This window comes from Somniosus microcephalus, chromosome 2, assembly GCF_052327205.1.
Source record: "Somniosus microcephalus isolate GS21.2 chromosome 2, FLI_Smic_1.0, whole genome shotgun sequence".
In the NCBI taxonomy this organism is placed as follows: Eukaryota; Metazoa; Chordata; class Chondrichthyes; order Squaliformes; family Somniosidae; genus Somniosus; species Somniosus microcephalus.
In genome coordinates, this window is record NC_140988.1 from 242,780,379 (window position 1) to 242,804,088 (window position 23,710).

The 23,710-nt window shown below is 44.9% G+C and overlaps 1 long non-coding RNA gene across 2 annotated transcripts in view; it reads right to left on the bottom strand.

The window, feature by feature from the left end:
- The window catches only part of LOC147123311 (uncharacterized), a 198,570-nt gene that overhangs the window by 173,636 nt on the left and 1,224 nt on the right, over positions 1 to 23,710 (bottom strand). The window contains exons 1-2 of one of the 2 annotated variants that reach the window (XR_015080500.1): positions 12,300 to 12,480; positions 11,117 to 11,206 (exon numbers count right to left, since the gene is read on the bottom strand). This is a non-coding gene — a long non-coding RNA (uncharacterized LOC147123311). Of the gene's footprint in view, positions 1 to 11,116; positions 11,207 to 12,299; positions 12,481 to 23,710 lie in introns of those variants that run through there. The other variant, XR_015080501.1, reaches the window with a different exon arrangement.

Consider the following 23,710-nt stretch of genomic DNA (forward strand, 5'->3'; position numbering starts at 1 on the left):
CCTTTTTAATTACTTGCTGTACCTGCATGCTAACTTTTTGTGTTTCATGCACAAGGACCCCCAGGTCCCGCTGAACTGTAGCAGTTTGTAATCTCTCTCCATTTAAATAATAATTTTCTTTTTTATTTTTCCTGCCAAAATGGATAACCTCGCACTTTCCCACATTATACTCCATCTGCCAAATGTTTGCCCACTCACCTAGCCTGTCTATATCCCTTTGCAGCTTATTTAACTCTTCTGCACAACTTGCTTTCCCACCCATCTTTGGATCATCCTACATTACACTCGGTCCCTTCATCCAAGTCATTAATGTAGATTATAAATAGTTGAGGCCCCAGCACTGATCCCTGTGGCACCCAACTAGTTACCGTTTGCCAACCGGAAAATGACCCATTTATCCCGACTCTCCGCTTTCTGTTAGCCAATTCTCTATCCATGCCAATATATTACCCCAACTCCGTGAGCTCTTATCTTATGCAGTAACCTTTTATGTGGCACCTTATCGAATGCCTCCTGGAAATCCAAATACACCACATCCACTGGCTCACCTTTGTCCACCCTGCTCGTTACATCCTCAAAGAACTCCAGCAAATTTGTTAAACATGATTTCCCTTTCATTAAACCATGCTGACTCTGCTTGACTGCAGTATGATTTTCCAAATGCCCTGCTGCTGCTTCCTTAATGAAGGACTCCAGCATTTTCCCAATGACAGATGTTAGGCTAACTGGTCTATAGTTTCCTGCTTTGTGTCTCCCTCCTTTCTTAAATAGGGGTGTTACATTTGCGGTTTTCCAATCCGCTGGGACCTCTCCAGAGTCCAGGGAATGTTGGTATAGTGCAACCAATGCATCCACTAACTCTGCAGCCACTTCTTTTAAGACCCTGGGATGCAGGCCATCTGGTCCAGGGGACTTGTCGTCTTTCAGTCCCATTATTTTACCAAGTACTTTTTCCTTAGTGATAGCGATTGCCTTTAGTTCCACCGCCCCCCGTGGTCTCTTGATTATCCATTATTGGGATTTTGTTAGTGTCTTCTACCGCGAAGACAGATACAACATTTTTGTTCAGAGTCTCTGCCATTTCCCTGTTCCCTATTATTAATTCCCCATTCTCTCATCCTCCAAGGGACCAATGTTTACTTTAGCTACTCTCTTCCTTTTTATATACCTTTAGAAACTCTTACTTTCTGTTTTAAGATTTCTTGCCAGTTCATCTTCTCTCTCTATCATTTTTTTAGTCATCCTTTGCTGGTTTTTTTAAATTTCCCAATCTCTGGCCTCCCACCAATCTTGGCAATATTGTATGCCTTCGTTTTCAATTTGATACTATTCTTTACTTCCTTAATTAGCCACGGATAGTGATCCCTTCTCTTAAAATCTTTCCTTCTCACTGGAATATATTTTTGTTGAGAGTTATGCTAACACTACTAACCTAAGCATCCACCACCGGCGTACTGTGGCTGGAATGTGCACTATGTACAGGATGCACTGCAGCAAATTGCCAAGACTCCTTCGGCAGCACCTCTCAATAGGTGCCCTCCAAGAAGTGTACGGGAACACCATGATTTTCAAGTTCCCCTCTAACTCACATAGCATCTTGCTTTGACATATACTGCTATTCCTTCATTTGTCACCGAGTCAACATCTTGGAACCCTCCCTACCTAACAGCACTGAGAGAGTATCTTCATCACACAGTCTTCAGCAGTTAATGAGGAACCTACACCATCTTCTCAAGGGCACCTAGGGATGGGCAATAAATGGCAACCTGACCAATGATACCAATATCCTGAGATTCCCCCACCGCCCCAGCCCCAAAATTTCTCTCCCTGTGACTCTAGCTTCTTGTGCAACCCCTTCTGCACCTAGGCACCCCCCCCCCCACCCCCAATTCTGAAATTCACTCACTAAACCCCTCTGGCTCTCTACTACTCTCTTTTGCATTAAGGCCCTGTTTGACACCCACTACTTTGACTAAGCTTTTGGTCACCCCTTCTAATATTTGTAAAACCAAGTTTCAAACAAAAAAATCCACAACTTTAGTACTGTAGTTATGGCTATGGTATATCACTACTAATTCTCTAAACTGGAAGATGAAACAAAATCCAAGTGAGATAGTGTATCGCTTGAATTAGGGCGAGGTGTCCAAATGAAGATCAGAAACTGTGGGGGAAACATTAATGTACAGCAACAGAATTGCTGGTGTCACCGGCAACTCGAGTTAACAGCTGCTGAAAATAGCCACAGGGCTACCGGGCAAAAATTCGCACTGGGGGTTGGCAATGAGTAGCGCATCACTAACTTACTGTGCACCGCCCTCCTGGTGGCATTAATGGAGGCCTTCAACCCAAAGTTCCCATCCACAGTTGGTGTTGCAGCTTCTTACAGCCTGTGGGAGTGAGACTGTGGAGTTTGCAAGGCATTGTGGGCAATTAAAAGGGCTATGAATTCAGAACCAATCAACATAACAATGCAGTGAAAAAATGCAGTTTTCAGCCCTAACTGCATTCCAATAAAAATATTACCATTAAAAAGTCCCAAATTGTATTCTTCAGCACTTAAAGCTGAATTCCCTTCCGAACCTCAAAAAATGGGAAAAGTGCTTCAGCACTAACACAAATGGCTCAGCAAGCCAGGGAAGGGGCACCCAGCATCTCGCACTCCAGCTTTGTACAGGGGCCAACACTGCAAGAGAGGTCCTCTACCCAAAGGAGCCAGGAGGCCCTCCAGAAAGAATGATGTGGGACCACATCACCGAGGCCGTCACTGCCACCCCACCACCTGGCCTTAATGCCCAAAGAAGCTTCATGACCTCAGACCACTGGTCAAGGTCAGTGAATGCACCTTCAAAAGCCATTTCCTACCAACTGCATCACTAGCCTCACACACTTGTTAATGCACGGCTCCCTCCCCACCAATCACTCACCTAGTAACGATCTGCTCCAATCACGAGGCACATCTCCCATTCGAAGTGTTGTGTATTTTGAATGTGTATTAGAATTGTCCCATATGGGATATCGTAGTGGTGATTTGCAATGCACTATGGGAAATGTAGTGCATTGAGTGAAGAAGCACATTGTAAATAAAATGGCCGTTAACTAAATTCTCCACCCCAGAGTCCTTCTTAATTGTTATATAGGTAAGGGTATAAAACCCATTGAGACACAACAAAACTGGCGACGAGGATGACGGACTTGCGCATCACTTTGCACTGGAATCGGCAAAGTTTAAAGTAAGAAGTTACTGTCTTTTCTTAATGGCGCGCCCGCAGTTTAGTGCTGATGCAATCGCCTCGTAAAGGTGGCGGTTAGTGTGTTACACAAATAAGAAGGGGGAGAGTAATGATACAGTGAAACGAAGTGGAGGAAAAGGACTGTAAAGAAAAAAAGAGAAAACAAAATGGCTATGCTAACCGGAGCGTTTGGACCATTTGATGAAACGGAGGAGCAATGGAGTGCTTATACAGAGCGTTTTGGATTTTTCGTGACTGCAAATGGCATTAAAGATGACGTGAAAGTGGCGACATTCCTCAGTGTGATCGAAGCAAAAACATTTGGCTTGTTACGGAGTTTGATGCACCTGGATAAGCCCGGCGCCAAGACATATGATCAGATTGTGGAAGTTTTGGAAACACATTTCGCACCCAAGCCGCTGCTGATTGCCGAGAGGTTCAGGTTTCACGTTTCACAAACAAAACCAAGGGGAGGGTGAGTCCATAGCTGAATATGTTGCAGTGCTAAAGAATCTAACTGAGCATTGTGAGTTTGGTGAAACTCTAAATAACACTGTCCGTGATAGGTTTGTGTGTGGATTAAGATATGAAGCAACACAGAAGCGCTTGCTCACGACTGACAAACTGACGCTTAAATCAGCAGTGGAGCTCGCTGTGTCTAAGGAGTTAGCAACTAAAGATGCACAGCTGTTGGGGGCTGCAACAAGAGTGCACAGGGTAGCATGCAAGGGGCGCCAGAGAGTGTTACAGATGTGGAAGGTCAGGTCATCAGCCATCTGACTGCTGGTGTAAAGACCAGACCTGTCGTAAATGTGAAAAGAAAGGACACATTGAACGTATGTGTAAACGGCAAAGCAAACAATCCTACACAGAGACACACAAAAACAAACAAGGAAACACATCCAACTGGCGTTCTAAAAAGAAAAACCTACACATGGTGAAACAAGAACAGGAAGACAGTGACACAGACTCTGATGGGGAGCTGAATCTCCATGTGTTAATGGTGAATGGAGGCTCATCAGGCTATGGAGTCACTCCACTACTAGAGGGAATACCGGTCAAAATGGAGCTGGATACGGGGGCCGCTGTCTCCTTGATTTCAGAGAAGCTATTCAAAGAAAAACTGAACCACCTATCACTGACGCCGGCCAAGCTCATCTTAAGGACCTACATTGGGGAAACAGTCCCAATGCTGGGTAAGACGGAGGTCAAGGTGGAGCTTAATGGACAAACCATGATGCTGCCAGTTTATGTGGTCAAGGGTGACTATCCATCCCTGATGGGCAGGCCATGGTTGGAGAAAATTCATCTGGATTGGGAAAAAAGTGAATGCGGTGTCAGTCGAAGAGGCGGGGCTAGCGGCAGTGTTGACAAAGCATGCGGCTGTCTTTGACGGAGAATTGGGGAGTATGAAGGGGACTACGGTCAAACTCAAGGTGAAGCCTGACAGCCAGCCACGATTCCTGAAGGCCAGGAACGTTCCCTACGCCCTCAGACCAAAGGTGGAGGCTGACCTGGAGTGTCTGGTCAAGATAGGGGTCCTGGTGCCAGTTTCACACAGTGAGTGGGCCACGCCCGTGGTACCAGTGATGAAGAGTAACGGCGTGGTTCGCTTATGTGGAGATTTCAAAGTAACAGTAAATCCTGTACTCTCAGCTGAACAGTACCCCCGCCCCATCATTAAAGATCTTTTCGCGGGTCTAGCAGGCGGTCAGAAGTTTAGCAAGATTGATCTATGCCAAGCCTACTTACAGATGCATGTAGAAGAGGACTCACAGAAGTACCTCACCATCACCACCCACAAGGGCCTCTACAGGTACTGCCGCCTACCCTTTGGTATAACGTCAGCACCAGCATTGTTTCAGTGGGCTATGGACCAGATCTTAAGCGGCATTCCAGGGGTACAATGTTACCTCAATGATATCCTTGTCACAGGAAAGGATGACAACGAGCATCTGCAGAACCTGACGAAGACACTGGGAAGACTTGAAGAATATGGCTTACGCGTTCGCAAGGACAAATGCGAATTTTTCAAGCCATCAGTGGAGTACCTAGGCCATGTCATCGACGCGGACGGCCTACACACAGCACCGTTGAAAGTGAAAGCCATTGCAGACGCTCCTGCACCTACAAATGTCGGCCAGCTGTGGTCATTCTTGGGTCTCCTGAACTATTGCAGAAAGTTTGTTCCACAGCTGGCATCACTGTTGAAGCCATTACATGAGTTGCTGTGACAGGGCAAGGCCTGGGCGTGGATGAAGGAGTGCGAAGCTGCATTCAAGAAAGCCAAAGCAGCTTTGACTGACCCCAGAGTGTTGACGCACTTTGACCCGTCGTTGCAGATTCAGCTGGCCTGTGATGCGTCGCCTTATGCCGTCGGCGCGGTCGTGTCCCACACCTTTCCCTCAGGCAAAGAGAAGCCGATTGCATTCGCGTCAATGTCCCTGAGCAAGGCAGAGGTGAAATACCCGCAGATCGAAAAAGAGGCTTTGGGCATCATCTTTGGAATCAAAAAGTTCCATCACTACTTGTTCGGAAGGAAATTCACCTTGCTGACGGATCATCGTCCTCTGACATCGATCTTTGGTCCACACACAGGAATACCCTCCCTGCCAGCGTGCAGGATGCAGCGCTGGGCGCTGATGTTAAGCGCTCACAATTACAACATCAAATACCAGAGGTCAGCAGCACATGGCAATGCGGACTGATTGTCAAGACTTCCGCTGCCTGTGCCCTCTGAAGGCTGTGAGCAGATTTTCTACTTTGACATGGTGAGCAATGCCCCGGTCATGGCCCGGCAGGTCAGGAAAGAGACCAGAGACCAGAGTGGACCCTACGCTATCCAAGGTGCTGGATCGGGTGATGCGAGGAGATGGATCACGGGTGTCAGACGCACCACCTGAGCTCCTACCTTACCTGTCAAGAGGGAAGGAGTTGTCTGTCATGTCAGGATGCCTCCTTTGGGGCATGCGACTGATCATACCACCAAAGCTGCGGAAACATGTCCTCAACGAGCTGCACTCAGGACATTGTGTTATTGTCCGGATGAAGGAGCTGGCACGAAGCTACTTCTGGTGGCCCGGTCTGGATCATGAAATTGAAGTTGAAGCAAAATCATGCCCATCATGCGAGACAACCAGGGATACACCAAGAGCAGTGCCACTGCATCCATGGGAATGGCCGGCGACACCGTGGCAATGGATCCATCTGGACTTCGCGGGACCAGTGGAAGGAGCGATATTCCTGGTTGCGGTGGACTCCCATTCCAAATGGCCGGAGGTTGCAGTAATGTCCACTACCACTACGGAGAAAACCATCGAGACTCAGAGAGATGTTCGGGCGATTTGGTCTGCCGGAGCAGATCGTAACCGACAATGGAACACAGTTCACATCCCAGGAGATGGAGGAGTTCCTCAAGAGCAATGGAATCCAGCACACGTTCTCCGTGCCTTATCATCCATCCATGAATGGATTGGCGGAGAGATTTGTCAGCACGCTGAAACACGCGTTGAAAGCGGCAAGAAGTGATGCTCCTCTAAAGCAGCGCCTGAATGCTTTCTTGCTGAAATACCGAAACACGCCTCATGCTACGACTGGAGCATCTCCTACTTACCTACTCATGGGAAGGCAGCTACGGACACGCCTTGACCTGCTGAGGCCAATGTCCACAGAAGCAGTGGTGCACGCCAATCAGCAGGATCAAGTCAGCAGACGAGCTCAGAGGTCCAAAGAACGACACTTTGTGGTGGGGGGGGGCAAAGTCCTCGCACGTAACTACACCACCCCAGAGCGGTGGGTCCCGGCTACAGTCATTCAAAAGACGGGCCCCGTTTCATACCGAGTCCGCACCGGAGACGACCGAACATGGAGACAGCATGTAGACCAGTTACTGCCAAGACAGTCGCCACAGGTAACCCAAGAAACAGAGGATCAAGGACCTGCTGGGGGCTCCAGCAGGGACTGGTCGTCCGACCCCGAGACGGTGGCACCATCCACTCTTGTGCCATCGAGGGAGGGAGTCATGCCTGCAGGGTCACAGGAGAGCCAGCCAGAGCCTGCTCCTGAGACTAGGCATTACCCCCAAAGAGAAAGGCAGCCTCCAGAGCGCCTTAGTTACAGTTAGTGCTAACCTGTGTGCATGGGGCAGAACAATCCCCAGGGTTAGCGGAATGTAGAGGCAGTCTACTCTCTCTTCCAAATTTATAGTCATTTTCAGTTATTCTGTTTTGTGGACATTCTATTTTAAGGGGGAGGAAATATGTTGTGTATTTTGAATGTGTATTAGAATTGTCCCACATGGGATACTGTAGTGGTGATTTGCAATGCACTATGGGAAATGTAGTGCATTGAGTGAAGAAGTACATTGTGAATAAAATGGCCGTTAACTAAACTCTCCACCCCGGAGTCCTTCTTAATTGTTATATAGGTAAGGGTATAAAACCCCTTGAGACACAACACGAAGTCTCACCCCACCCCCTTGGAAGAGACGGTGCAGGCCATTCTTGGTAGGGGTGTGGCCGAGTCATGGGCCAGCGGCAGGGCTGAAAGGATACAAGATGCTGGTATCCTCATACGTTATTCTCCTTCTCGCATGCCCCTCTTGCTTTCCCACCCTCCCCTCACCACGACTCCACACTTGTGCCTTCCTCATTTCACACACCCAAGAAATGCAGCCTGCTCAGCCAGTGATTGACCAAGAAGAGGGAGAGGAGAGTGAAGAAGAAGATTGATTTCACACTCCCAACACCAGCTCCTCATGGTCAGCCAGCAAGGCCATTTGCAGTGTCCCCCAATGAAAGTCAGCAGCCTTCCACCAGTCATGGTGCAGCCACTGGGGTAGCACTGCATGACATCAGTAAGATAGGCAAAGGCACACACAAGACAGTCACTAAGGGAATGCACAAGGGTGATGAGTTGATTTCTTGATGTCATATTGAATGGATCGATGTATAAAGTTGGACTGGAAATTTTGCTTTGTGGTGGCTCTTATTTCAGCATCGTAGCCACAATGCTGAGAGGGAAGGAAAGGTGTGGGACAAATGTTGAAAGGGGATTTGGGGTTGTTGTCACTGGGACCGCAGGAGGATGATTCCATTCCAGATAACCAGGCCAGAAAGGGGCTTTCTGGGATACATCCTTCCTTCTGCTTCCTCCTCTTCAGTGTCTTCCTCTTCTGTATGCGAGTGGATGCTGTAAATCTGAAATGACAGCATAAAATGCTGTAATAGCTCAGCAGGTCAGGCAGCACCTTAACTTTAAATGTGAACTCTGTTTCTCTCTCCATGGATGTTGCCTGACCTGTTGAGTATTTGTAGCATTTACTATCTTCTCAGTGGCCTTCCTTTACCATCCGAGGCCTTGCAAGCATCCAGCAGCACTCCCTATACACTTAAAAAACTTTTAACATGTATTGCAGCAAGCCACTACTTCTTCAATAACATCAAAAAAAGTCCAAAAGTTTAAATACAAACTTACCTGAAAGATGTGTGTGTCCTTTTAAGATGTGCTGAAAGCACCTCGGTCAGTCTGTTTGCACGCTGGGTTTCCCTGGTGTGGTTATGATGCAGCACTGAACTCAGTGCTAGGGTTGAAGTTGGCCGTGGGGATGTCACCACTCCGCTGTTTTTTTTCAGGGCATTAATATTTACCGGCAGCACTATGGGGACATCGAAAATGGAGAATGCTGCGGGATCCGCCACCAACTGGCGAAAGAGCGGTGGCCGCCATTTATTTGCCATTTTTTGCCGATAATGGGTGGTGTTAAGCCCCCGAATTTTATCCCTGTATATTCTTATGGTATAGCCATTCGTAATATTTCACAATGAAAAATCAGTTTAATTAGCATGGTCTAGTGTTGATTTTGAAAAAAATACCGAGAATATAATCGAAATGGTGAATTTCTTGCAAAATTAAGTTTTCCCTCCTCCTGTTTGTATATGCTAAACTTCAGCTCTCTTAGAACTGACATCTCTGGAGAATTCAGCATTACCTTAGCCAGCTATTTCTTTAACAATCTCAGCTAACTTATGGACAGTCTCAAGAATCACTTATTATAGTAATAATGCTGAGGTGTCAGGAGCAATGTTCCCTGTAAACTGCGCTTTGTTCTGCGCAGCCTGTTTCTTTTAATGCGGGTCCCCATTAAATTTTTGCGCATGCGCAGTATTTACAATGTACAAGCCAGTGAACGGCCTGCGCGGGACCTTGCAGATGACTGTGCGGCTGCACATGCGCACAGCTCAGTGAAAACATTTGGTCAGGAGTGGCTTTATTATTGTAATATTGTATTAATAAGAAAATACACTTACAATTAAAAAATATTTATCTGCCTGTATCTTTTACTTTGCTGTGTTCTGTTCCTTTTCTATTGTAAGTGTTATTTTATTTCTTATTCTCCATTCTACATTATGGGCCAGATTTTGTGGTAGAAATAATGGTGAGGCTAATAAAGTGTAAATTGGACAGCAACTTCTGGCAACCACACATGTGCAGTTAAACGCGGAAACAGGAAGTTGCTGCCCAAGTTGCCCTGCTCTGCCAGAAGCTGTGCTATATCCAAATCTCGCCAAGCGACTCGGCATTGAAATTCATGGAATGGTGTGAAGTTGCTGTACTTAAAATGATAGATACATACATACTAAACTCGCCAGAAAAAGTTAAGGCTTCTCTGTACCAGTGTAAGTACATTTTTTTAACAGTGTGATAAGCCTTAATTACTACCAGACAACCGCTCTGGCACTGACAATTAACTTTTATAAATGTGGAGCCTCATTCCTTCAGATTTTAATTATTGTTGGAGATTTTTTTTAAAAACACTTTTTTAAAATCTTTTATTTCTCTCTTAATCCAGTCTTTCTTTCCCTCTCTTTAACTTGCTTTCTGCACTTGATTTGGCATTGAAGTAAATATTCTAACTGACACTTCCTGCTTAAGACGCTGCGCTGATCATCAATGATTGGTTAAGGAGATACCAGTTGCTTGCCCTGTCCACACAGGTCCCAGATCCCCTGCAGGGGGCTGTTTATTCAGTACAAAATCCCAGAGAAAGTCTGTGGGCAAGTGCAGGTGTAACGAGCAGTGAATGCTGTTCGTTTGCCACTGAGAGTAAAATCTGGCCCTACGTCTTCTGTTTCTAAATAGGGAACTTATCCATTTTCCTAATCATGTGCCTTCAGTGATTCACCATAAATACTGGAGTTGGGACCTACATCTTTAAAATCCATCTCTGGCTGCAAACCAGACAAAAAAACAATAATTTTCAGTTAATCATGAGATAGATCATTGAAGTTTGACTTCATATTATTATAGTAACTAGATGAAATTTTAAATGTATTTTTTACAATTAATTGGTGGCTCAGCCAACAACCTGAGGGTTAAAACAATTACTGTACAATCTGGTGTAATGGCTGTACTGTGGCAGAACCACTGAATGACTCTGGCTAACTGTATATAATTCTCTTTAACGATGTTCTAACACCAGCCTAAACCTGTACCATTGTGTTAGGCATTACTGTGTTTTGTATATAGAGTTTGCATGTACGGGGCGTGGCCCCTTTAAGAGCGCGGGAAAATGCAGGCAAACGCGATGACATCACGTCGCAAACCACGGGGCTGCCCAGGCAGTCCTCGTGGCATCTCCGTTGAGTAAAGACCTGTTTAGTTGCTCTCGTGTCGATTTCCATTATTCGTAAGAATTCGTTAATTCCTACAGTACTATGTAAAAAAACACCCTATCTGATAGTAAAATTAATAAGTTGCACCCTTATATTAGCAGATCATCAAAACAGTGAAACGATGTGATGTATAAGCTATGTATAGGCTTTCATTCAATATCTTTTACTCACATGAACAACTTGGCAAGCATTTATGAAAGGAGTGTTACTTACAAACTGAAACCCGCATCTGTTATTTTCTGCCACACTGATTTAGAACAGCCCAGGCCTCACAATTAACTCTCGATTGTGGTAAATTGCTTGCTGAAAAATATATAGGATTCCAGTAAGCTCCCTGTCAGTTTGAGTAACAGAAAATATTCAGAAGCTACATCATTTTGTACAGTTTAAGCTACCATACAGTTTAAACTACCTTCTGGATTTATTTACAAATCAAATAATTCTCAAGTATAAATGTAAGATACTATATTGTATAACCTTTAATAGACAATGCATAAAACTGTGTTGACAATTCTCCAGCTGCTCTCAAACTCTTGAAAAACAGTCTTTGGTAATCTGGTTGTAAGCAATATTTACAGAACTCTATCCACCTCCATCCATAATGTCACAATGGGCAGAAATTGAAAGTATGAGAAGATCTGTGGGTTATCAGCATGTTTCCCATTTGAAGTTCAACAACAACTTACATTTATATAGCACCTTTAATGTAGTAAAACGTCCCAAGACGCGACACAGGAGTATTATCAGACAAAATTTGACACTGAACCACATAAGTAGATATTAGGACAGGCGATCAAAAGCTTAGTCAAAGAGTTGGATTTTAAGGAACGTCTTAAAGGAGAAGAGGTAAAGAAGCAGAGGGGTTTAGGGAGGGAATTCCAGAGATTTGGGCCTAGACAGCTGAAAGAACGTTCAAAGAAATTTCTCTGAAAAAGCTAGAAGAAATGTTAACAATCTTAACACATTGGTACAAAAAAAGGAATAATGGCTAATAATAGCTGGCGCCCCAGCATAACATGTAATAATTATTAAAAACTGAAAATAATCAGAAATTACACTTTCATCTTCCCCGTCATACCAAGAGGAATGGAAGCAACAGATCCCATTGATTAATTAGCACTCTCTGGCTGTGAGTTATATAAAGAGCAGCTATCTTAGTTTCCAATAAAGAATGAGAGGGGCCATTGTAGAAGTTGGTTACCATTTTTAAAGGATATACATACAAGATATACGGTGAGTGCAAAAGACAAGGCTGAAGCATTTGCAACCATCTTCAGCCAGAAGTGCCGAATGGATGATTCATCTCGGCCTCCTCCTGAGGTCTCAACCATTACAGAAGCCAGGCTGCAGTGAATTCGACTCACTCCACATTATATCAAGAAATGACTGAACTTACTGGATACAGCAAAGGCTATGGGCCCCGACAACATCCTGGCTGTAGTGCTAAAGACTTGTGCTCCAAAACTAGCTATGTCTCTAGCCAAGCTGTTCCAATACAGCTACAACACTGGCATCTACCTGACAAAGTGAAAATTTGCCCAGGTATGTCCTGTCCACAAAAAGCTGGACAAATCCGATCTGGCCAATTACCACCCCATCAGTCTAATTTCAATTATCAGGAAAGTGATGGAAGGTGTCTTCAACAGTGCTATCATCAAGTGGCACTTACTCATCAATAACTGATGCTCAGATTGGAATCTGCCAGGACCACTCAACTCCAGAACACATGACAGCCTTAGTCCAGATATGGACAAAAGAGCTGAATTCCAAAGGTGAGGGGAGAGTGACTGCCCTTGACATCAAGGCAGCATTTGACCGAGTGTGGCATCAAGGAGCCTAAGTAAAATTGAAGTCAATGGGAATCAGGAAGAAAATTCTCCACTGGCTGGAGTCATACCTAGCACAAGATGGTTGTGGTTGTTGGAGGCCAATCATCTCAGGACATAACTGCAGGAGTTCCTCAGGGCAGTGTCTTAGGTCCAACCATCTTCAGCTGCTTCATCAATTACCTTCCCTCCATCATAAGGTGGGGATGTTCACTGATAATTGCATAGTGGGCAAGTTCATCGCTGATGAAGCGCACTGACTGCCACAGCTACCTTGACTACACTTCCTTCTACTCCGCTTCCTGTAAGAACTCTAGTCCATTCTCCCAGTTTCTCTGTCTCTGTCGCATGTGTTCCGACTATGCCACCTTCCATAATGTCTTCATTTTTCCTCAACGGAGGATTCCCCTCCAACGTGGTTGACAGGACACTTGATGGTGTCCGTTCCATATTCCCACACTTCTGCTCTCACCCCTTTCCCACCCTCTCAGAACCATGATCGGGTTCCCATTGTCCTCAACTTCCATCCCCACAGCCTCCAAATTCAACGGATCATCCTCCGCCATTTCCGCCACCTCCAGTGTGACCCCACCACCAAACACATCTTCCCCTCCCCCTTTCAGCATTTCGAAGGGACAGTTCCTTCCACGACACCCTGGACCACTCCTCTATCACCCTCAACACCCACTCCGCTTCCCACGGCACCTTTGTTAGATCCATGTGTTAATGGAGACACGGAATGCAGGAGTTGATTTAACAAGTGTTTACTGAACAAAGTCTGGATGTGAACTAACTACACAAGACGCTACACAGGCTTATATACCCGAGTGGTCACTACTGGTACTACAGTATACAGGGGCTTCAAAAACATAGTTCCTCTTAAAGGTACACACACTACAATTCCTCCCCTTTTAGATAAATAGTACATAACATTTTAAGTAATCATTAAATAACATTTTTACAAGAACAATAATATACACATTTGCTGAAGTTAATCAATTACAAATTCAGTCTCTCTGGAGGCTTCCTGACTCGGTCCGGATAACGCCTCGGTGGTGTAGTAGGTTCTTTCGGCAAGGTCGATTCGGCTTCAATGCCAGTGTCGGGTTCATCTGGTTCCAGTATCACCGGATCGGAGGTAGATACTATGGGTATCTTTGCTTCATCACTAGGCGTATAGAGTTGTGGTGTAGGTTGTCCTTTTTCGGATGACTCTATGATCTGGTCAGCATGGCGCCTTATTATGCTTTTTCCAATGTCCACGGTATGCATCAGCGGTCCTAGTTGTGTGCAAATAGTTCCAGGCTGCCATTTCTCAGTACGGTAGTCCCGGGCCAAAACTGGTTGACCTATCTGGAAGGTTCTAGTTGGCCTTTCATTCATGCTTTGAAATTGCCGGTTCTCTACGTCCCTTCTGACGTTTGGCTTGACCAAATCCAGCCGGCATCTTAGGCTTCTATTGAAAAACATCATGGCGGGGGTTTGGTTTGTAACCACATGTGTTGCATTCCTGTACGCAAACAAGAAGTTATCTACCTTATGTTGTAGATTTATGTCTTCATTACCTATTGCCTTTATGGCCTTCTTGACGGTCTGGACAAACCTTTCAGCCAATCCATTGGTGGCGGGATGGTATGGGGCGGACGTGTAGTGCTTAACCCCATTGTTTTTCTAAGAACTTCCTGAATTCTTTGGATACAAATTGCGGTCCATTATCAGAGCAGATCTGTTCAGGCAGCCCATTCCTGGCGAATATGGTCCTTAATACTGTGATGGTTTTTTCCGTGGTGGTGGAGGACATCTTTATTACCTCCGGCCACTTGGAGTGTGCATCCACCGCGATTAAGAACATTGAGTCCATAAGTGGACCAGCAAAGTCGATATGTATCCTTTGCCATGGAGATGAGGGCCACTCCCATGGATGTAGAGGGGCTTGTGGTGGGGCGTTTTGGAACCTTCTGGCATCCTAGACAGCTCGTGGTCATTTCTTCGATGTCTCCATCGATACCTGGCCACCACACAAACGCTCTGGCTAAGTTCTTCATTTTCACTCCACCCAGATGCCCCTCGTGAAGCTCCTTTAGCACTCTATCCTTGAGTTTGGGTGGAATCACCACTCTGGATCCACACATCAAGGTTCCTCGGCATACTGACAGCTGTTCTCTTCTTTGCGAGAATGCTGGCAACAGTGGTTCGCCATGAGCTGGCCATCCCTTCACCGTTAAATCGTAGACTCGTGAGAGAGTCGGGTCATTTCGCGTTTCCTTTTCAATGGTAGAATTTGTCACCGGTAGACATTCCACTATGGTTGAGTGGAACATCTCCACTGGGTCCACTGTAGGCGCCTCATCCACCGTTGGCAACGGTAGGCGCGATAACCCGTCAGCATTCCCATGCTGTTTTGTTCCTTTGTATTCTATGTCATATTGGTGTGCCCCTAGGAAAAGGGACCACCTCTGTAGCCTTTGCGCTGTCATAATGGGAACGCCCTTTGTGGGTTGAATATGGAGACGAGGGGTTGATGGTCAGTCAACAAGGTAAATTTTTGTCCGTGTAGGTAATGGTTGAATTTCTTCAACCCCCACACCAGGCCGAGTGCCTCCCTGTCGATCTGGGCATGGTTACGCTCAGCTGAGTTCAATGAGCGTGACGCAAAAGCTATCGGCCGCTCCGAGCCATCAGGGAATCTATGCGATAATACCGCTCCCACGCCGTAAGGGGATGCATCGCACACCAGTCTGATTGGCAGTGATGGGTTGTAATGAGCCAACACTTCCCTGGACGTGATCAAGCCTTTGCATTTATGGAAGGCACGTTTACAGTCTTCGCTCCATTTCCAAACTACTCCCGTTTGTAGCAGTGCATTAAGAGGGTGCAGAACCGTCGACAAGTTTGGTAAAAATTTTTGATAGTAATTTACTAATCCCAGGAACGACCTTAATTGTGAGACATTTTCAGGCGCTGGGGCCTTTACGACTGCTTCAATTTTTTCAGGTGACTTATGCAACCCTTCTTCGTTAATGACATGGCCACAATATGATATTTGTTTCTGGAAAAATTCGCACTTGGGGCGATTTGCTCATAGGCCCCGTTCTCTCAGCCTCGTGAGCACCTGCTCCAAGTTGGCAAGGTGCTCGTTGTCGTTTTCTCCTGTTACAAGGATGTCATCTAGGTAGCATTGAGTCCCTGGAATCCCTTGCAGGACTTGCTCCATAGCTCTTTGCCAGATAGCCGGAGCCGATGCCACTCCGAAAACCAGTCGATTGTACTGGTACAGGCCTTTGTGTGTGTTTATCGCGAGATACTTTTTAGAGGCCTCCTCAACCTCCATCTGTAGATATGCCTGTGCTAAGTCAATTTTGGTGAAACGTTTCCCTCCGGATAGTGAGGCGAAAATATCTTCTATCCTCGGAAGAGGATACTGTACCATGTGAAGAACCGGGTTTACAGTCACCTTGAAGTCCCCACAGATGCGAACTTTTCTCTGTTCTTCAGATTTATCATTATTCAACGTTTTCTTCATGACCGGGACAATGGGTGTTGCCCACTCGCTCCAATCTACCTTGGATAACACGCCTGCTTTTTCCAAATTCTCCAGCTCTGCCTCGACGGCTGGACGAATTGCGTATGGCACCGGCCTTGCCTTAAAAAACTTGGGAATTGCCACATCTTCCACTTTTATTGAGGCGGTGGCGCCTTTCAGAGTTCCTAGTTCCTGTTGAAACACTTCTTTGGCGTTAGCCAAGATTTCTTTTAATCGTCCAGGTATGACATCATCATCGGTTTTTTTCTTACTGGTCACCGTCAGTGCCTGAATGGAGTGCCAGTCTAAACGTATCTTTCTGATCCATTCACGTCCCAACAACAGTGGACCACCATCTTGCAGAACGTATAAATACAACTTCTGTATTTCCTTGCCGTTGTATACAACAGGCACCCTTATTTTCCCTCTGGGGTATACTTTCTGCCCCGTATACGTCTTCAAGACAATGGATGTGTCTTTCAAAGTTATATGCGGAAATAGCCGCTCGTAATCCCGTCGACTCATGATGGTCAGAGCTCATCCTGTATCTAGCTCCATTTTGACTGGGGACCCCGCTATCGTGAGGGTAACCCAAATGGTCTGGTAATCTTCTTTGGCAATTACATTATGTAATTTGAGACAGTTTAGTCTCTTGTTTCCAGAGTCGCTATCGCTCTTCTGGTCTTCGGAGCTACTGTCCGTCATCATTTGTACCTTTCTGTACTTTTCCTTATTGACCTTTTTACTGTCAGCGGATTTCTTTCCAGATCTGCATACACGTGCAATGTGTCCCATCTTTCCACATTGCCTGCATGCTTTCTCCTTGAACCAGCAGTCCTTCTGGTCATGGGTGGATCTGCCGCAGCGATAACATCTCTCGAAACCTCGTGTCATTTCATGGGTGCCGAAGTCCTGTGGCTTTTGCTGTATCTCTGCAGCTCCTCTTGCTGCTGCTTCGTATGATACAGCCACACTGAAAGCCTTGTCCAGTGTTAAATCTTTCTCAGAAAGTAGTCTTTTCTGTGTTCCTTCGCTTAGGAGACCGCAGACGAATTTGTCTCGTAGAGAATCTGCCAGTCCTGCCCCGAATTGGCAGTGCCTTGACAGCTTTCATAATTCGGTGAGGTAATCAGCGTTACTTTCATTCTTGTGCTGATTCCTCCTGAAGAATTTGAATCGTTCCGCTATCAGCAGCGGCGTTGGGTTTAAGTGCTCCTGTAAGGTATCAACAATCTCCTTAAAATTCTTGTCCATCGGTTTGGCTGGAGTGATCAAGTTTCGTAACAGCCCGTATGTCCTTGCGCCCATCAGATTCAGAAGTACCGATGCCTTTTTATCATCCGCTACTTCATTCGCCTTGCAATATACCTCCACTCTTTCCACATATGTGGTCCAATCTTCTATATCACTATCGAAAGCAGTAATATTGCCAGTCTTCGGCATCTTGAAAATCTAAAATGGCGCTTCCCGCGCTTTTCCTCCGTCCCCGATGGATCAAAATGGCGCCTCCCGCGCTTTTCTTCCCCGAGTTAAGATGGCGCTTTCCCGCCGCTGCTGCCAACGCTGTTCTCCGCAGTTCCCGTTGCGACCTGCAGCTTTTCGCGGTATTTCTTTTTTTTAATATATCGCTTCAATAGTTTCTCTGTTACTTGGAGAACCATTCCCGTCGTGGAGCGGACCCTCTGGGACTTTCCCCTCCCTCTGCTCGGTCCAAACGCCGACCTGCTTTGCAGCACCGGCCGCGCCCTGAGTGCTCCACCCTCTCTCTCTCTTTGCTTGTGCTTCCCGACTCGCTGCCCGGCCCCGTTGCAGAGCCACCCGATCGAGCTCTAGCCCGCCGCAGCCCAGGAAGGATCAGTGCACTACCTGCCACCAGCCCATTTAGCTGGTGAAACCACAGTTTTTTTTTTTTTTTCCTTGCTTCTGGCTTCGACCTTCGTCTGAGGAATCGATCCCCTTGAGGTGCTGCCGAATTGCAGGTAAATTCGTTTCTAACTCGTCGCCACTGTTAGATCCGTGTGTTAATGGAGACACGGAATGCAGGAGTTGATTTAACAAGTGTTTACTGAACAAAGTCTGGAGGTGAACTAACTACACAAGACACTACACAGGCTTATATACCCGAGTGGTCACTACTGGTACTACAGTATACAGGGGCTTCAAAGACATAGTTCCTCTTAAAGGTACATACATTACAGCCTTCCCATGCAAGCGCAGATATAACACCTGCCCTTTTACTTCCTCCCTTACAACCATCCAGGGCCCCAAACACTCCTTCCAGGTGAAAGTGATTTACTTGAACTCGTTTCAATTTAGTATACTGTATTCGCTGCTCACGATGCTGTCTCCTGTACATTGGGAGACCAAACACTTTGTAGAACACTTCCGGTCACCTGTCATTTTAATTCTCCGCCCCACTCCCACTTTGACCTCTCTGTTCCAATGAAGCTCAATGTAAGCTCGAGGAAAAGCACCTCATTTTTCTATTAGGCGCCTTACATCCTTTCGGACTCAATATCGTGTTCAACAATTTCAGGTCATAACCTCTGCCCCCATATTTTCGGACGACAGCTGTTGCTGATAATTCTGATATTCCCATTTGCACCTGCTCCAGACCCATCTTTTGTTTCATTATTTGTCCCATTACCACCTTGCACCATCATCCATTTTGTCATTTAATCTCTCCCGCCTTTCACCCCATCACAGAGCTCCCCTTTTGTTCTTTCCACTTCTCCCCCCTTTCTCCGCTTTTGTACTTGTCTAAAACCTGTTACATCTCTAACTGTTTCCAGTTCTGAGGAAAGATCATCAACCTGAAATGTTGCCCGCGATTTTGCCAGCGCTCAGAAGGTGGGTTTGGAAGCGGCTCAGAGTTTAAATTCGATTTGATTGACGGTGGGCTCCGAATGCACCATCAACCTGCCTCCAAACAGCTTTCCCAAGTGTCGGGTCCCGATTTCCGAATGGATCCGACACCTAGCAGCAGAAAGTGGATTAAAGACAATTACTTGCCTATTAACAGGTACTTGCCAGTAGTTTTCAGCCTGTTTTTGGATTTTCCCGCTTCTGGGTCGGGTTTCCCGATGTCTGGACACCACGCCAGGTAAGTGTGGCGTGTTGCGAGTCTGCTGTAATGTTTGTGGAATGATGACAGCTGCAGAAGTGGTGTGAAGGATCCAATGTTGCACATGGTGAGTTTCAGAGCAAAGAAAATGTTGGGTACTACATTTTTAAAACATTTACAGATTTCTTTAGCTTAAAAGTTTTTAAATCCATGTCCAGTGCCACCTCATTGGGAGAACCTCTCTCACCAGTGACAGATCACTTCTGTCACCTCATCTGCAGCTGCCATCTATTCCAGCCTATGGAGGGAGTCATTGGAGAGCCTGGGTGTAAGAGTTCACCTTTGTGCCATGATTGTCAGTGTTTGCAGCACCTCAATGCTGTCAAACACTGAGAAATCAACTGTCAAAATAAAATTGTGCATGGTCCCTTTAAGGAAACCGGCAGATGATGCGTCATCAAATGACGTCATCAAACCCGCTTCCTGGTAATTGACCAGCAAGCCCGCAGGGCGGGTTTAACAAGGTCAATCAAGGCAAAATCATGTCTGTGGAGCGGATGCAGCTGGGGGCGGGGACTGGAAGCCGGAAACCAGCTGTCCCGCACCCAACCCGACACCGATGACAAAATCCGCGGCCGTTAACTTTGTTTCTCTCTCATCACAGATGCTGCCTGACATGCTGAGCACTTCCAAAATTTTCTGTTTTTATTACGTAGTGTTCAGTTCCATTTGCAACTCCTCAGATAATGAAGCAGTCCATGCCCGCATGCAGCAAGACCTGGTTAACAACCAGGCTTGGGCTGATAAACGGCAATTAATATTTGTGCCACACAAGTGTCAGGCGATGACTATCTCCAATAAGAGAGTATATAACCATCTCCCCTTCACATTCAATGGATTACCATCATCGAATCCCTCACCATCAATAACCTTGGGGTTCACCGTCAACCAAAAACTTAACGACCAGCCACATAAATACTGTGGCTACAGGAGAAGGCCAGAGGCTGGGTATTCTGTGGCGAGTGACTCAACTACTGACCCCCCACAAAACCTTTCCACCATCTACAAGGCACAAGTCAGCAGTGTGCTGGAATACTCTCCACTTGCCTGGATGAGTGCAGCTCCAACAACACTCAAGAAGCTCAACACCATTCAGGACAAAGCAGCTCACTTGATTAGCACTCTATCCACCACCTTAAACATTCACTCCCTCCACCACCGGCGCTGCAGTGTGTACCATCTACAAGATGCACCAGCAACTCGCCAAAGCTTCTTTGATAGCACCTCCTAAACACGCAAACTCTTACCACCTAAAAGGACAAGGGCAGCAGGCGCATGGGAACACCACCTCTAAGTTCCCCTCCAAGTCACACAGCATCCTGACTTGGAAATATATCACTGTTCCTTCATTGTTGTTGGGTCAGAATCCTGGCACTCCCTACCTAACAGCACTGTGGGAGCACCCTCACCACACGGACTGCAATGATTCAAGAAGGCAGCTCACCACCACCTTCTCAAGGGCAATTAGGGTTGGGCAATAAATGCTGGCCCTGCCAGCAATGCCCACATTGCATGAATGAATTTAAAAATGTATACGCGTTTAGCAGGACAAAAACTCAACTTTCAGTAGACTAAGCACAATATTTTGCATTTATACCCAGAATTTTTAAAAATTATTTCTCTACAGTAACCTGGGGCACTTATTTTGCAAGTTGGATGTGTTTCACTACCATCATTGAAAAGAATCAGCAAGAAAAATACCCAATTTATTGGCATTGGTTGCTGAAGGGTTGAGTTTCTCAGTACTATCTTGGGCGACTCTACCTAGTCCAGGAGTCCAACTATGTTTTATAGCTGTTCTTGTGGCACCTGGGATGGATATATAATGTACGAACGTCTTTGCTCATGTCATCCTGTTCTTCCCCTGCATGCTATTTTATTCATGGGTACATGTCATTTCATGGGCCTCTAGGAATAGATCAGATTGTTTGTTACTGTTCCACCTCAAGGTGGAGGCTGAGCATTGCAAATGCTATACACCCTATAAATGCTTTAACCACATTTCCTTCCCATTAAAGAGGCAATTTCTTGTTACTTGCAGTGAAAGTTGTGCTAGTCTGCATGTCTGATTAACCAAAGATAAGTTCAACTGGCAGAGAAGTCAGACTATACATTTTTGCAACACCAGAGAGTGTATAGAACTGTGGCTGTTTACTCACACTCTGTCCAATAGTCACAAGTCTTTCTAATTCTACATGTATTAAATATGGTGGTCAGAATGGAATACACATCTGAATATTTAAAATATTGTGTGTTAAAACATGTATTTAAAGGACTGGATGGTGCAATGGGATTGAACTCATTCACTTTTGGGAGCTGTCAGAACCCAGTCCAGATGGTCATGATGAAAGTGCCGACCACTTCTCTGATGGGTGAAAAGGCTTTATAGTTGGCAGCTCTTATTACTTTCTAAACAGGTTTCTTTCTCTCTCTCAGGTACATGAGTGGGTTGATGTGGCCCACTTTACTCAACCACAAATATAGTGATTAGAATACCAAATAAACAGACAAACATTCAGAAAACACATTTTTTCAGCAAAAGTCACAGATATCATACATTTGTAGAAATCTACAATAATCCGATTGCATCACATAAATTGAAGCACACACACATTACACCTTGTTGTCTTCATCAATAGGTTTTTGTTAGATTCCAAACATTAAAATTTGCTTTATAATTTCTTCTGTGTTTCCTTCAATGTTTTCAGTAATTGTAATACAAATTATTTTTCCTTCTGATAGTTTCTCAAATAGACTGATCAGCAGCTCTTTACCCGAAACATCAAATGGGTAAACTGTCCCATCTGTTTAGAGTCTGGCTTTTATAACGAGGATCAAAAAATATAAAACTTGAGATTAAACTAATTTATTTTCTACAGTTACCAGCAATAATAATTTATGTAACAAAAATGTTGTTTTAATAAGTTTTTATTCAGAACCCCCCTCCAAACTTGAATCATGACATGGTATTTGCCATTCTTATATTAATCTTTTTTCTGCTCTGGTTGTTTTTGAGTTTTCTTTCAAATGTAATGCAACTACTCTAACCATTTATAATACATTATTGCAAGATACATAAACATTAGTTAATGTCAAAATTTCAGCTATTATATAAGTGTGGTGGCCTGAAAGATGGAAGCCTTGTTGAGAAAAGCAAAATCCAGGAAAGGAACAAAATAAAACCTCCAGGCTCCTAAAGAGGATAGGTCTCTGTGGACAAAGCCTATTGAATGGATTTCCAAGAGGACATGGTCAATTTTATGGGTAAGTTCAAATACATTTTTGTAAATTACTTATTTTTAGTACTGTGTTATTACGTTACTGCAAAAAGAACAAGATGACAGTGAACAAATTTACAAAAAAATATTTATAAGTGATTTCATTGGTTCCCCTCACCTCTTTGTTAATGGTTTTATTAGTAGCAATCAAATGACTGTTGACTTGGTGTTTTCGTAGCTGCTTGCTACTACTTCACTGACTGAGTCCTAACTTTTCAGATATGATTTGTGGCTCCAACACCAGATTTTAAAAAAGTAATCAGGTGCAAGTGTGATCTACACTTTACAAATGTGACACTTTCAAGCACGACAGTGCAACATTTTTAGAAATAAACACAAACAAATATTATATTTAAAGTTTTCCCATTATAAACAGTTATGCTTCCATAAACTGTGACTACACTTCAAAAAGTACTTAACTGGCTGTAAAGCGCTTTGGGACTGTGAAAAGAGCTATATAAGACTTTCTTTTTAAATAGATTTAAATTCAGGACTTTTATTCAAGCTTGGAGGGAGGGGTTCTGAATTATGGTATTGTTCTTGAATCATTTACAGTTCATATTCATTATTTTTCTGCTGGTTGGATTTTAGTTCTCATTTGGATGCACACAAATAATGCAGCTGCTCTAATTAGTTCATTTAAAATAAAATGAGCATTCCTTTACTGCCTTTCCTTCACAGACTATCTTCCTGGCACTGCTCCCTGATGGATTCACCTCTATATATTCAAGAGCTTCTCCTCCTGTATCTACAAGCTAATTTCTATTATACCCAGGGATCCTTCCTCAGTCTCCTTTAATTTATAATCCAAATGCTAGCCCGGGCAATGTTGTCTGCAAACTTGGGGCCTGCTTCCAAGCGAATGCAGAAGAAACCCAGCTCCACTTATCCATTGCCACTGACTCAGGGTTGTTGCTGTATTATTCAAATACTAAGTCAACATTTTTTCAAAGTCAGCAAACTGAAACCATCTTGTTTAGCTCTTGCCATTATCTAATTATTGACTCCATCAATTTTTCTTTAATGCTTGTTTAAGCTGAGCACTGTGGTACACAA